General features: G+C 56.1%; 1 long non-coding RNA gene across 1 annotated transcript; it reads left to right on the forward strand.

Annotated features, from left to right (window-relative positions):
• The first annotated feature begins 1,468 nt into the window (after positions 1-1,468).
• Positions 1,469-8,460, forward strand: LOC109265290 (uncharacterized). The gene is made up of 3 exons (XR_002079101.2): positions 1,469-1,644; positions 7,839-7,989; positions 8,211-8,460. It is a non-coding gene; the product is annotated as an uncharacterized LOC109265290 (long non-coding RNA).
• Positions 8,461-9,974: the final 1,514 nt, after the last annotated feature.

The raw sequence follows: 9,974 nt of genomic DNA on the forward strand, positions 1-9,974 counted from the left end.
AAGTGGGGGGTATGAAAGTATTTTATTCCATAGACTTTTGTCTGAAATAGGACACTGAAGAAAGGAGAAATGTTTTAAATAACATTGGACAAATGAATTATTATCCAATAACATTGGATAAAATGAATTATTAAATAAGTAAGGATGTTGGAATTCTTCTCCGCAGACCTTAAGATACTTGAAATCACAGTGGTGTCTGTATTCCTGAGTTTACAGTTTGTTTCTTTATTGTTTATTGTTTTGAGAGAGACAGAGAGAGGGCACGAGCATGGTCAGTACAGAGCCCGACGTGGGGCTCGAACTCACGAATGTGAGATCATGACCTGAGCTGAAATCAGGAGTCTGATGCTTCACCAACTGAGTCACCCAGGTGCCCCCTTATGGTTTATTTTTTATAGAACATATCTGATGAGGGGCACCTGGGTGGCTCAGTCTGTTGAGCGTCTGAGTTCGGCTCAGGTCATGATCTCACGGTTCATGAGTTCAAGCCCCACGTCGGGCTCTGTGCTGACAGCTCAGAGCCTGGAACCCGCTTCAGATTCTGTGTCTCCCTCTCTCTGTCCCTCCCCCCCCACCATGCTCTGTCTCTCTCTGTCTCAAAAATAAATATACATTTATATATATATATATATATATATATATATATATATATATATAACTACCACGAATAACGAGAAGGGACCGTTAAGATGCTGCTTTAAGGGGCACCTGGGTGGCTCAGTCTGTTGGGCATCCCACTTCAGCTCAGGTCATGATGTCACAGCTCGTGAGCCCGAGCCCCATGTGGGGCCCTGTGCTGACAGCTCAGAGCCCGGAGCCTTCTTCGGTTTCGGTCTCTCTCTCTCTCTCTCTCTCTCCCCTCCTCCGCTCATGCTCTGTCCCTCTCTGTCTCAAAAATAAATAAACATTAAAAAAATTTTTAAAACATATCTGACGAGTTGACATCTTTTTCCTTAAGCAACACCGAGCGAGGAGTCATCGTTGCAACAAGCACCTCTTGGCTCCTCAAACACCCTTCTGCTAGAGCCCGTGCAGGTGCTGGCAGCTCAGCATCGTGCTTGGACTTCACGGCTGGGCGGGACTCGACGCCCCTTCCTGACGTTCTAAACCCGCCCCTTGAGCCCGTGGACAGCCAGGCATCTCCAGCGCCCTCTGGGAATTCACTGCTGCAGTCGTGACCTTCTTCCGAGGGGCTTTGCAGACGCCAGCCGTGTACCGCCCGGGCGCGGGGAGACGGCCCCCCGCCGCAGCTCCCGCCCCCGTCCCTCCTCGTGCGGCAGGGTGGGAGCGCTGGCCACTCCTGTCCCCTTTATTACCATGTACTGGCTGGAACTTAATGCTACATAAATCTCACATTATGAAGTCACAGCTCTACATATTCTTGGCTCCAAATGGTCCTCTGCACAGAACCGCCGGTGGTGCAGGGGTGGGGGCGGGGGGAGCAGCAGGGCACCGTCTGGGGGCCAGGGCTCCCTCACCGGGGTGTTTGAAAAATGAGTCTCCTCTCCCCAGCTGCTACCGTGGAGCATACGATTCCAATGCCTGAGAGATTATTTGTCCCGCAACAAATGAACGAAGGAGCAGAAGAAGGCTTCTGCACAAGTGCCAAGAGCCTCAGAGAAGCAATGGCCTGAGCTCATGAAGGTAATGAGGGACCGGCTGATGGAGAAGCCATGAGTCTCTGGGGGGCGCTGTCGGGGCCGCGCATCCCGGAGATCCGCTTGGGGGCGTCCCCAGGGGCTTTCTGCCTCTCCGAGTTTTCCCGATGTCTTCCTCGCCGCCCTCTGTTCTGCCAGGACCTCGGTGGCATGCCTTTGTTCTCTGCCATAGACTCTGAGTTATTCTTGCCCTGGCCTAGCTGGACTTTCTTTGCTTCCCGTTTTCTGTCTTTCCTCCTCCTCCCGGTGAAACCCAGCCTCCCGTCCTTGGGCCCCTCTCCTGCCCCGGCCGACCTCCCCTGGGCAGACACTCCGACCCCGGCTGGGTGGGGCTGGTTGTTTGTCGGTCCCCAGTGCTGGCCAGTGGCTCTGTGCCTCCACTGTCCCGAGGGTCCTTGGCCCCTGCAGGCTCCCGGTCCTGGGCCACGTCTGCTCCCTGTCTGTCCGAGGCAGTGCGGGGTGATGGTGAGTACTTGACATACATTCAGGCTCAGTCCTAACGACACTTAACACTTTTTGTCAAATTGTTTCTAAAGAAGATGTGGGGGGTGTGTGTGGGGGGCTGTATGAGTAATGGAATATTACTCGGCCATCAAAAAACAAAATCTTGCCATTTGCAACAACGTGGAAGGAACGAGAGGGTATGATGCTAAACGAAGTAAGTCACTCAGAGAAAGACAAGTATCATGTGATTTCATTCATTTGTGGAATTTAAGAAAAAAAACAGATGAACACATGGGAAGGGGAGGAAACAGACGAGAAAGAAACAAACCACAAGACATGCTTTAAAAAAATTTTTTTTAATGTGTATTTATTTTTGAGAGAGAGACAGACAGAGCAGGAGCAGGGGAGGGCCGGACAGAGAAGGAGACACAGGATCCGAAGCAGGTTCCAGGCTCCAAGCTGTCAGCACAGGGCCCGATGCGGGGCTTGACTCCACGAACCACAAGATCAGGACCTGAGCCGAAGTCGGACGCTTAACTGGCTGAGCTCTGCTGGGTATCCGCGTCCTGGCTCACTAGCCTTGGGCGTGATTCTCAATTTCATCCTGTAACACCTGCTGCTGACTCAGGGTATCGCCCTGGCCGCCTGTGGCACTGGGGTCCCTCCCAACGTCTGTGTCCCCTGTGGGTTTCCTCTTCTGCCCTCGCCACTGCCGAGACGGCGTCCTTGTCCCTGTTAGAGAAAACCAGAGCCGGATGGTAGTTGGTAGTCAAAATGGTAAAAACCAGTTTTATTCGGTAACTATTTCAACAGAGGGAAAGTGACCCCAGTGTGGAACCAGATCCGATTCCTAAAACCACCAGAAAGTGGAGATTTACAGCCAAGGTGCAGGGTCGGGGAGCCCGGAGGTTGCTGAGACCGAGGGGTAGTTCTTGACTAAAGTGACCCGACAGGAGTCTTGCTGAAGGCAGGTCACCCGCGGGCAGGGGGAGCAGGAAGCCAGTCGGATATGGAGGGTCAGAGATTCTGGCTACACAATGTGACGGGATTTCTGCTAGGACTGGTCAATACGAGGACTGACCCGGAAGCCCCGAGATGTGACCGAAGTGGTCCAGGAGGGTGTGCTATCACCCCACAGCAGAAAGCCCCAAACCCTGTCCCCTCCCCCCGGGACAATGAACACACCGGCGTCTTTGGGGCCAGAGCACAGTCTCCTCTGGCCACGTGTCCTTCTGAAGGGGAAGGGCCATCCCGCAGGTGACCGGCTGTTTGGTGACATCTACACGTGACCTTTCCTGTGCACCTGTGCCTTTCCCCTCCAGGCCCCTCCTCCAAGATCTGGCCCTTCTCCTTGACCGCGAGCTCGGACCAGGTGCTAGGTTGTTGAAGACGTGGCTCCTGGGTCCCGTCCGAGCAAATTAGTGACCAAAAACCCTCTACACGCCCTCCGCTCCCTGGTGAGAGGCAGCCTTGTGACCACTTCTCCCGGGAAGCGGCTGGGCAGGGCTGAGGCACGACGAGGGGGCTCTGTCTTTCTCCTTCTCCGGGGTGTCCTCACCGGCACCGGCTCCCCTGCCCTTCGCGGGAGGCTCCGCGGGTCCGCGCACGCAGCCCCTTTAGTCCCCTCTGCAGATGAGGGCAGGTGCGAACTTCACGTGGCATCGCGCCTCAGGCCAGGGAGAACCCGGCCTCCCGACCCCCAGTCTTCCTCCTTCTTCCATGTTCGGACCGGGGACCCTCCGTGGGGAGGGCCCCTGCGGGAGGGAGCACGTGTTTGCGAAACAGGTTCTTGCAAAAAATGTGGTGCTGACACCATTCTCTGTCCCGACGGACCCCAAAGGCCCGCTACAAATGCTCCGGGACAGGCATCCCCTTTCTGCTCTGCCTGCTGGGTGTTGGCTCTAGGCCTCCCGGGGATCCAGGGGATGGCACGGGTCACAGGTCAGGGGGAGAGGGTACCCGAGGGAGTGGTCCACGCGCTGCTGGGAGCCCTGGAAGAGCAGGCAGGCTCTGCAGGACTTGTGCTGGGTGAGCTACCTCCCATCCCGAGGCCTCTGCTCTCTCCGGCAAACCCCCCACCAGGCGGACGCTCGCCCTCCACTCGCAGAGCCATCACTCTCAAAAGCTGTCACTTGCACCTTCCCGTCTCAAACCCCAAATACTCCTCCCTGTAGGCCGTATGAGGGGGAGTGGCTGTCACGCGTTACAGATGGGGACCCGGAGGGTTCGGCAGGTCAGTGGCTTGCCTGGAGTCGCGCAGCCCGGGGTGGGGGCAGGCTGCGGGTCTCCTGGTATTTTCTCCCGTCTTGAGCCACTTCTTTGCAGAGAACTCATACAGTCTCTGCCCAGGGGATTAGACCGTGGGGCACCTGCTGGGGTCTGAGACAAAGGTCTTCAGAAGAGGCCAAGGGAACAGGAGCTTGGCAGGTGAGGCCCGGTGGACGACCAGCAGCCCCTGGGCGGAGGGAGGGCACGTTCCTGGCCCCTGGCTCCCAGCGGCTACATCGGGGCCCTCGAGGTGCGTGGTGACAAATTTCCGCGGTGCCTCGTTTCCCGTAAAGGATGGTCAGTGCAGCTCACCTCCCAGGGGCTCAGGGTGAGTTCCGCAAACCTCACCCTTCTCTTGCTCTCACACCGGAAGGCCCATAAACGGTGCTTGTGGCGACCCGTGGGGTGGAGGGACCACAGCGCGAGAGAACTGCGGGATGCATGTGAGCCTCGTCGACAGCGTGAGCGGAGTCCGGCCAGGGGCGAGGAGGCCCGCGGATGCCCGCCATGCGTGCGGAGCCTGGGGGGAGGCACCTCCTCCTTCTTTAACCTTTCAAGTTTATAAAGTTGTGTTCGTCTAGCTTGTGGAAGAAGAGGAATTAATGATTTATTTGCACAGGTTTTCTGAAAAGTCTTTTTCAAGGATTGCCAGGAGCTGGCCTGTTGGGGAGACGGATGGACAGCTCCGGCCGTAAAGATCCCTAAGTGACATTTTTGTGAGAGTTATTTTCAGAGGGTCATTGCTGCAAAATTGCAAGAGCAAACCCGCGCTTAGCGCCTGAGTCTTCTAGAAAACGCTGCTGCAGAGAGCCAGCCCGAGGCCATGAGCACGGAAGACGTTCATTGGTGCGGGCCATCGGGAGAGAGACCCATCCGTCTGACCTCTCAGACTCAGAACTGGCTGCAGCATCCTGTGCAGGAGGGCCAGGACTCCAGGCCGGCCTTGGGGCACAAAGCTGGGCCAGCACCACTCTCCTTCTCCGGGACCAGAAGGCGAGGATGGGCCCCACGCCCTTTGGATCACGTGGCTTGGATCCCAAGTCCCCAGATCTGAGCTCCAAGGTCAGCATTTTCCTCCTGAGACCTGGACACAACCTCGGGCCAGGAGGATGCCCCGGGATAGACAAGGACTTGGGAGTGAGCTGAGGAATGAGATCACGGCCCGTACTTACCAGCACGAGGACCCACAGAGCCTCAGTTTCCACATCAAGAATGGGTGCATGGATAACTACGTCACTTGGTCGTTACTTACTCATCAGACGTAAGGTGTCACCGAGTGCCGCTGATCACCCTCAGCTACCGCCAGAGGTTCTGCTTGTGTGCCACGCCCTCCCACCACGTGGCATTGGCATGCACCTTGTGGGCTGTCAAACCACACCACTTTTGTGTGGCCATCAGCAGCATGGAAGTGAAGTCAACTTGCTACTGCGTTTGTATTGGTTTCCAATCGATTTGTAACAAATTTTCACGACTTGAGTGGCTTGAAGCAGCACAAGATTCTTACCCTTTGGTTCTGTGGGTCAGACAGCTGACGTGGACGTCCCCGGGCTGAAACCACGGCCCGGCCCCTTCCAGCCTCTGGAGGCTCCACATCCCTTGGCTCCCGGCCCCTCCCACCACCTTCAGAAGCAGCCAAACACTCTCCCTATTTCTGGGTCAGACGGTTAGCGTCCTTCATCCCTCCTTGCCTCGTAGCCTTCCGGAGGTCAGGACGCGGGCAGTTTGGGGGGCTTTTATTCCGCTGACCAACCTCTGTATTCTTAAGACTGCTTCATATTTACAGTCTGATTCTCTGGACCTTGTCGATTAAGAATTTCCTGTATTTCTGACTGTCCGCACAGCACGCTCCTCTGTGATCCCCAGCACTCGTGTAGCACTCCGGAAGGGGATGATCCACTTGGGGGTCTGGATTTTCCAAGCCACTGGTCCCATTCTGCAAGCTTCAGGCGCACACGCCCAGGCACTGACCACTGTGAGAAGACCACCAAGTGGCCAACAGGCATGACTAAATACGTCCGGATTTCCAAGGCGCTACGAGCAATGGTTCATCCTAGAATTGACGAAATACGGCATTCTTTTATACGACCGACAACGAGTATCAGACTGTACTTGAGAGGCGGTATTCCGTTAGAATGTGAACTTGAGGACGGCACCATTTTCTCTATGGCTGATGCCACATTGCCCCTACCTGGAAGGACGCCTGGAAAGAAGTCGGCGCTCGGGGAGTGCCGAATGGACGGGTGAGCGAATGAATATCGTCAATGAGACATTCTTATTATGCAGGTAAGACTTCCTCAGAATCGCCAGAGGTATTAAATGAGACAACGTTGGCATGTTGTCTGCATAGAGAAAAGAAATAAACAGCTCTCTCCTCCTCGGACCTGCCAGGCGGACAGCAGGACAGAGGGACGGACGGCCCCCAGCCCCTCGCACTGAGTGTGTGCAAAGCGGCGTCTGAGTGACCCGGTGGAGGCTGGCGGCCTGCCCATCTGGACAGAGGGATGGATGGTTGTCATCGCAAAGAAATGGGAGTCATTGGGGTCTCTGACGTTTGCGAGGCTTTTGCTGTGTCCTGTGGTGCAAATGATCCCACATTATGTGTCACCTGCCTGACTCTCGGTGTCTTTGCACGTGTTCTTGGAGGCAAAGGCCCACTGGTGCCGTCATGAGTTGAGTTCAAGAAATCGACCCAGAATGTCAAGACGTCCCCAGGAAGGACGCTGAGGGCACAGACGCCCCGGGGAGAGGCCCCTCCGTACCTTCCCGACCGCGCTGGTCCCCTTGTCAAGTAGGTGGCGGGTGGAATGTCAGAGGGAACGTCTGGGCGTGCCGCCTGAGTCAGCGTGCGTGTGTCCCATCCAAGCGGGGACGTGTGACCTCTTCCGGTGTGGGCGTAGCAAGATGCCCGTGTGATAGTTCCGGACGGCAGATAAATGTTTAAACGGCCACGTCATATGATTTATGTTTCGTATCTGCTCTCGGTCTTGGGTTTAAAAATTACTTCCTATGAGAAACGCTGTCCTCTGCGGTTCTCCCGCAAATGTGCCCTTCCCGACCCTCCCCACGTGGCGTGATCATACTGACTCGGCAACGAGGATGAGCGGGCAGTCTGTGCAGGTGGAAACCTGGCTCCAGGTCCTGGGTCTGTGACCTCGTGAAGCTGTGTTTCTGGGAAGCTGTACGCGGGGTTTGCACCTGGAAACTAGTAATTTGAACTAAAGTAGGGATTGTAGGAAAAGTTCTGGATGCTGCTGATCTCTTCCCCGGGCCCTTCCTGGAAAGGAAGCACGTGGGCCTGGGGCGGGGGGGAGAGGGGGAGACCCCAGTGTTGAATAAACATGCCAGCATCTCCCAGCTCCAAACCTTGACTCTGAGGGCAGAAAGAAACCTTACAGGGGCTCACGATACACTGGAAGCAGAGACTTAACTTCGGGACAATATATTAAATGCAGCCTCTTCTATTTTTAGGCTTCCATCTTGGGGCCTGAAACCTTGAACACCAATGAAGGAACGCACCTGTGTTTCCAAGAGGCTGGTGACCTTCAGAGTTCTTTTTCCGGGGGGAAGAAATTTAATTTAATCTCGTCTCCTCGTATTTGTTCATGTTAGATTACATTAAGTGAGTTATTTTTAATCATTGTTCATAAATCACAGCAAGGGTATGCCCTGAAGCACAAAACATTTGCATAAAGATATTAATTGTGGCTATCTCTCCTTTTGGGTTCATGGGAAATTAGATGCATGTGTAGGGGGGTAGACAGGGAAGGGGCGAGGATGGGGTGAAGGAAACAGCCCTGCTCAGGTGTCCTAGCCTTCCTGACAACCTTCTTCCGTTCACAGAGTGCAACCCAGAACCTTAAGATCCTCTCCAGATGTCTCCTCATCCGAGAAGCCCACCTTGACTTCTCTAGGCCAAAAGATGGCTCCCTCCTCCATCACATGTGAGCTGTGAACAGCCTTTCTTAGAAAACTCACCCATGGCTGAGTCCCCGTGTGGACTGGGAGCCCCCTGCCTGTCACGCACGGTGGACAGAGTGTGCCCCAGGCTGCTCTCGCGGTCGGTGTTTATTAACAGACGCTTACTGATGAAGCCTGCAGAGAATCGCTTCGTGTATAACCATGCTCTCTCTATTCCCCTGTCTTTTCCCCCTGACAGGGGCCCCTCACACCCCCTCCCCCAACCCCCGGGCGTGGGTAGGACGGGCATTGGGAGCCCCAGGCACTAGAGGGGAGTTTTCTGCACCCTGTGCTCCTGGCTGCACAGGGGTCCAGGAAGTGCAGGGCCCAGGCCCCTCCCCTCCCTCACTTGGCTGTGGATGCACCTGCTCCTTCCGGCCCCCTCCGTCCCTGTGCTTGGTCTGAGGTTTCATGCGGAACCAGCCCTGTGCTATTTGGGAGGATGGGTCACAAGAGGGTTCTCCCTGTCACCTCCCAGCTCTGCTCCACCCTCCACCCAGCCTGTCCCTGCAACGGCTCTGCCCACCCGCCCCGGACAGCCTGCTAGGCGTCACTGCCTTCTCCCATCCATCCACTGGCTCAGCAGCAATGGCACCAAGGACTCCACGGATGCTGGAGCAAGCCTGGGGTGGAGGGTGCCCGCGATGCAGGGCTCGAGAGCTGGTTCTCGCTCAGCCGTTCACTCCCCAGAGCCCAGACGCTTCACCCTGACTCTGACAGGGTCTCTAGTGTCCTGGGGCCTGTCCTGGTGCGAAGTGTGGCCAGCTAGACGAGCACTCTCAGCCCGGACACTGCCTGGGCCCTCTGTTCAAATAGGTTCAAGGGGCGCCTGGGTGGCTCAGTCGGTTAAGCGTCCGACTTCGGCTCAGGTCATGATCTCACGGTTTGTGGGTTCGAGCCCCGTGTCGGGCTCTGTGCTGACAGCTCAGAGCCTGGAGCTGCTTCGGATTCTGTGTCTCCCTCTCTCTCTGCCCCTCCCCCATTCTCACTCTCTCTGTCAAAAATAAATGAACATTAAAAAAATGCATTCAAAAAACTGAATCAACAGGAGGCTCCCTGAGGGGTGTCTCCGAGATTTTCAGAGGCCTGTGTGGGTGGGGGTTCCCTTGGGGTGGGGGTTCAAGGCCACATGTTTCCTGGCTTTGCTATTGATTATATCACACACGCGTGCGTCCTACAGTGTCCTGGGGGGACTGCAGTGACACAATCACGGCCAGGAGAACGGATGGGCGCCAGCCCCTGACAGCACTGAGGACGCTTGACCTGCACTTGCCCCGCGAACGCCCCCGGCCCCGGCGGCCGCATCCCGTCGATGCTGTCTGCGCTTCGGCAGCCCCAGCGAGGGAGCTGAGGTACAGAGAGCCTCAGACGCTTGGGTGATCAGGGCGAAGTTCAGAGCTGAGCTCACAGGGGTCCCCATGCCCTCATGCCTCCGTCTCAAGGACACGGTCCCTGGGCTGCCCCAGGGTGGGACTTTGGGGCTTTGCCGTCCAGCTGAGCGCAGCCTGACCTGTCGTTCAGAGAGAAATGAGCGCATCTGATGAAATCCATTGGTGCCCCTTCCTAATTAACTGTCTTTATTACTTCAGGAGTCCCCACGCCAGCCATGGGCTGAGTCCGAGTCCCCTCGTCCGTAATAGAGAGGTG

This window comes from Panthera pardus, unplaced genomic scaffold (assembly GCF_024362965.1).
Source record: "Panthera pardus isolate Hobbes unplaced genomic scaffold, ASM2436296v1 HiC_scaffold_6, whole genome shotgun sequence".
Lineage (NCBI taxonomy): Eukaryota > Metazoa > Chordata > Mammalia > Carnivora > Felidae > Panthera > Panthera pardus.